Here is a 6,184-nt window from a genome sequence, read left to right on the forward strand (position 1 = left end):
AGGCCATCGTGGACATCCTAGACAGCCTGTTCACAAGGTGGGGCCTGCCCCTCACCCTTACCACGGACAATGGGCCCCAGCTAATCTCTGCCGAGTTCTCCTCATATCTCAGCAACAAGGGAATCAAACACATCCGCACGGCCTACTACAACCCACAAGCTAACGGAGGGGTGGAACGCTTCAACCAAACGCTGAAGAACGGCATCAGAGCGCACCTGGTCCAGGGGTGCACGTTCCAAACTGCTTTGAATCAAACGCTAATGCACTACAGAGCAAGCAAACACACAACAACACAGGCCTCCCCGGCATCCCTCATGCTAGGTCGTGAGATGGAACTGCCACTGGACAGACTCAGAACACAGAGAGTTGCAGAACCGGCGACTAGGTGCACCCAAGAAAAGCAGGCAGTGACCAGGCACCAAAGAGCAATGAAACAGCGTTTTGACAAGGCACACAGGGTGAAGAAGTCGATCATCCAAGTGTCTGACTGGGTCCGAGCCCGACGGCCTCAGCGGTGCAACAAAATGGCCTCATTCTGGTCGGAACCCCTGCAGGTCAGTCGACAACTGGGGCCCGCCACATTCATGTTGAGCAATGGATCACGCTGGCACGCCAGCCGCCTCAGGAAAGTCCCTGCTCCTCAAGGAATACGAATGCACACAGAACAGACATGCAGGCCAGAGACGCCACCGGATGGACCTCCCCCACCACTACCACCCGAGCCCCAGCCTCTACGGGCTCCCCAAGGGCCAGAGCCACAAGCGGTGGCGGTTGAAGAAAGGCCTATGCGGGCACGAACTCGCCCTGCTCATCTGGGGGACTACTTAACCTCTTTTCATTCTTAGGCTCCAGTAGGTGTCTTAGTCAACCTCCAGGTTAATGGACTGAACTGGTTAGTTTGGAGAGTCCTTCTGTTTAAAGGTTAATGTTTTATTTCTTACAGGTATCACTCTAGGTTCTTGCCCTATGGACATTTTATATATGGTACCAGTCCCTGGTTTTGGAAAGGGGGGGGAAATGTTATGTATGGTACGACGTGCTGTACGGCATACTGTACGTTGTTATGGTTTACGACAGTGTGCTGCTTTATGGATGAATGGGTTGTCAGGATGAGTGGCACATGTCATTAAACGACAGAGTGATGTACAATGTGAAACCGTGCAGACGTGCGTTCTTCTACAGCTAGGCTAGATATAACATATATATATATATATATAACTACTTGGGGCGTGTGCAACAGTGCGTGTGTGCTACAACAGTGCGTGTGTGCTACAACAGTGCGTGTGTGCTACAACAGTGCGTGTGTGCTACAACAGTGCGTGTGTGTTGGAGGCGAGCGAAAGCTCGGGAGAGACGGGGGAGTGTGGTTGGGGTACCTGTACCAGACAGGGTGAGACAGGCCAGGGAGACAGGCCAGGGAGACAGGCCAGGGCAGACAGGCCAGGGCAGACAGGCCAGGGCAGACAGGCTAGGGCAGACAGTACAAGAAATGATGTATTATTAGCTAACTAGCTACAGTGCTAACTCAAGCGGGCTCTCGAGTGGCGCAGCGGTCTAAGGCACTGCATCTCAGTGCAAGAGTACCTGGTTCGAAACCAGGCTGTATCACATCCGGCCGTGATTGGGAGTCCCAATTGGCCCAGAGTCGTCCGGGTTTGGCCGGAGTAGGCCATCATTGTACATAACAATTTGTTCTTAACTGACTTGCCTAGTTAAATAAAGGTTAAAAACATTTAAATGAGCTTCTAACGTAGCTAGATATCTATCTAGCCAACTTGACATACTGTATAGATAGATAGCTAAGTGAATTAAACATCACAGCTAGCTATCTTGATGTATGTATCAATGTAAAAAAACAAACTCCAAATGCATTTGTAGGTAGCTAGCTAACAGCCATGGAGGAGGGTGAAAGGATAGCAGCCCCAACTGTCACTGAGAGAGGAGGCTATTCTGGATAGGGCAGGTACCTTTGTGTAGTTCCTGTACTTCCTGGACAGAAATAATAATAACATAATATTGAGTGTGTTCTAATTTGAGTATAATGAAGTCTCTTTCTTATGAGTTTGTCTGATACAAACCTACAGGAGGGTATCTCTCCAGGAACAGGGTTGGAGTTTAAACCTACTGGACGGTAGCTCTCCAGGAACAGGGTTGGAGTATAAACCTACAGGAGGGTATCTCTCCAGGAACAGGGTTGGAGTATAAACCTACAGGAGGGTATCTCTCCAGGAACAGGGTTGGAGTTAAAACCTACAGGAGGGTATCTCTCCAGGAACAGGGTTGGAGTTTAAACCTACAGGAGGGTTTCTCTCCAGGAACAGGGTTGGAGTTTAAACCTACAGGAGGGTATCTCTCCAGGAACAGGGTTGGAGTTTAAACCTACAGGAGGGTATCTCTCCAGGAACAGGGTTGGAGTTTAAACCTACAGGAGGGTTTCTCTCCAGGAACAGGGTTGGAGTTTAAACCTACAGGAGGGTATCTCTCCAGGAACAGGGTTGGAGTTTAAACCTACTGGACGGTAATTCTCCAGGAAAAGGGTTGGAGAGCTCTGCTCTAGGTTATATCAGCTGTGTCGGTGAACTCCTCCCTCATCTGAACTGGCTGACACATATAGGGCACAGCACGATCAGAGGTGAGAGGTCACTTGGTAGGGTCAACAGGAAGTATTATAACAGAGACGCTTTACATTGAAATCCAGATAGAGGTGTAGTAGTCCCAGAGTTAATGATCCAAGGTCAGTTTTGCATTTCACCTCCTGATGATTTCACCTCCTGATGATTTCACCACCTGATGATTTCACCTCCTGATGATTTCACCACCTGATGATTTCACCTCCTGATGATTTCACCTCCTGATGATTAAGCCTCTCCATCTGTCGCTACTCTGCAGATATGTTTTGATGTGAGAGAGGATGCCAACCCCCAGTCCCATCATCACCATCTCACCCACTCTTAAGAGAATATTCAGGGCAACTGGGGGGCCCAAGGCTGTTTAGGAGACATCGCTAGAGACACTATTATGTAATTGTGATGAACTGAGAGAATATTATGGTAGCACTGTGATTCATTAATCATATGCTGTCTTCCCTGCTCCTCTGTTCTTATCTCTTTCCCTTTCTGTCTTTTACACTCTTTCTCACACCTCTTTCTTCCTCTGTTTTTATAATGCACACCAGATGTGCATTGAAGTACAGATTGAACTTGTATTTATAATATAATATTACAGTAATAATATTTATAATGCATGTATTATGTATTTATAACACTTGGATAATGAACTTCTTTCAATAAAGTGTTTTACATTCTCTACTGGTTGAAATGAAGACTCTCATGTGATGAAATACTACACCTATCCTGTGTCCTCAGATCAATGCAGATGAAGGACATTAGATGTTGAGATTAACCGGTTTTAGAGTATTTACATGGTGCACAAGAAGTGTAGTGTCCTGTTTTTTAACATTATATTTCTATATATATGAATTACAAATCAGCCTGTAACTACTTAAATCACGTGTCTAGTCTATTACATAGTTACAATGTGTAACCATTGATGTCCCAGGAGCAGGAGTGGTAAACACTGTTGAAGTGTATCATTGTAATACGTACATGCAGACACAGCATCATTCAACGACTGGAGTTTGATACACATGGTATTGGATAATGACTGAAAAAACAATGTCTCAGAGATTCATACCTGAACCGCACCTTTATTTGCCAAGGAAGAGTACATGATCAGTGGATATATTCAATGTACAGACTACAATGTGGGGATCTCATGCATGGTAATAACTACATGTATATAGGACTTGATCCTTGGCATAATAAAGTTATATTATATTCTACTCAATCCATAGGCTTCATTAATGCCATTCAGACTGTTTTGAAGTCGATACAACAGGCTATGATAGCTGAGGTTCATAGCTAGGTTCTGAACTAATATTTATACCAAACGTTTTAGGGTCCATATACAGATCGGCTACATAGCTAGCTACACATCCATAGGCATACAGGTATTTTTATCCTCTACTGCACAATAAGTAAGAACATAGCTAGCTACATTACTTCAGCTGCATTGCATGGGAAATATCAGCAAGGCAAGCTTACAAAATGGTACATTCAATTTGCAGTAAATGCTTTAGCTAACTAGATTCTTTACATCCACTGTTTCACAAGACAACAGCCTGGTTTGCTGGTTTTCTCAGGAGTCCCTAAAACATTAAATAACACGAATTACAATTTCATACTGATGTCACAACACCCATGAAGCTAGTTAGCTAGCTGGCTAATGTTAGCTAGTCAGCTAGCTTGCTAAATAGAGATTTTCCTAAATTAACCTTAAGACAAAAACATATGCATAATTGCTTGTCTCTACATTAACTAACATATTTCTCTCAACTGTACATTTTTTTTTCATGACTCCTTATGACGTTATAATTACTTACATTTGCTTCCACTGTAATGTTTTGTCAGCCATCTTTGCTGAAGAAAGTCTCCAACGATGGGTCGCATAGCGTCAAATTTCTCATGAGAGAACCACTCGATATGATTGGTCATCGCCCAGCGGTCGCCGCTGGTGATTTCCATAAAGTTGGGAAGTGTTCGCACCGCCCAACGGTCCCCCCGCCCTCTCCGCTTCTTACCACTTTTTTCCATTTAAAAATGAATGGGAAGCGGTGTTTCACCGCGCGGCACAGCGTACTAGTGTACATGGGGTATTACGCCGAATGCGAAAGCCCAGGAAAATGAACAAGTACTGTACAGTACGCCTAATAATGCAAAAAAATAATGTTTAAATAAATCTACTGCTGGTCTTTTAATTCTGCTGCACATTTTTACATTGTTTTCCATTTCCAGTGAGACTCTTCAAGCCATCAACTCATGGATGGATGATGATGATGAGCGAACGGCAAAAAGACAAATTGTCTATAAACAGCGAAAGTTCAGCACTTTTGCTACTCTCCCTAGGAGTGGCCATCCTGCAAAGATGACTGCAAGAGCACAGCGCAGAATGCTAAATGAGGTTAAGAAGAATCCTAGAGTGTCAGCTAAAGACTTACAGAAATCTCTGGAACATGCTAACATCTCTGTTGACGAGTCTACAACACGTAAAAAACACTAAACAAGAATGGTGTTCATGGGAGAACACCACGGAAGAAGCCACTGCTGCCCCCCAAAAAAACATTGCTGCACGTCTGAAGTTTGCTAAAGTGCACCTGGATGTTCCACAGCGCCACTGGCAAAATATTCTGTGGACAGATGAAACTACAGTTGAGTAGTTTGGAAGGAACACAACACTATGTGTGGAGAAAAAAAGGCACATCACACCAACATCAAAACCTCATCCCAACTGTAAAGTATGGTGGAGGGAGCATCATGGTTTGGGGCTGCTTTTCTGCCTCAGGGTCTGGACAGCTTGCTATCATCAACGGAAAAATGAATTCCCAAGTTTATCAAGACATTTTGCAGGAGAATGTTAGGCTATCTGTCTGCCAATTGAAGCTCAACAGAAGTTGGTTGATGCAACAGGACAACGACCCAAAACACAGAAGTAAATCAACAACAGAATCGCTTCAACAGAAGAAAATACGCCTTCTGGAGTGGCCCAGTCAGAGTCCTGACCTCAATCCGATTTGAGAGGCTGTGACATGACCTCAAGAGAGCAGTTCACACCAGACATCCCAAGAATATTGCTGAACTGAAACAGTTTTGTAAAGAGGAATGGTCCAAAATTCCTCCTGAAAACGTTTGGTTGAGGTTATTGCTGCCAAAGGAGGGTCAACCAGTTATTAAATCCAAGGGTTCACATATTTTTCCCACCCTGCACTGTGAATGTTTACATGATGTGTTCAATAAAGACATGAAAACATGATTGTTTGTGTGTTACTAGTTTAAGCAGACTGTGTTTGTCTATTGTTGTGACCTAGATGAAGATCAGATCAAATTTTATGACCAGTTTATGCAGAAATCCAGGTATTCCCAAAGGGTTCACATACTTTTTCTTGCCACTGTATATACAGTACCAGTCGAAAGTTTGGACACTCCTACTCATTCAAGGGTTTTCTTTATTTTAACTATTTTCTATATTGTAGAATAAAGCGTCCCAAGCGTCCCCTCAAACTCCATTTGTGGGGAGCAATTTCTCGCCAGGGACCAGGCCCATATTTGATTTTTGATGGTAGGTTTAG

This window comes from Salmo salar, chromosome 14 (genome assembly GCF_965601325.2).
Source record: "Salmo salar chromosome 14, fSalSal1, whole genome shotgun sequence".
NCBI lineage: Eukaryota > Metazoa > Chordata > Actinopteri > Salmoniformes > Salmonidae > Salmo > Salmo salar.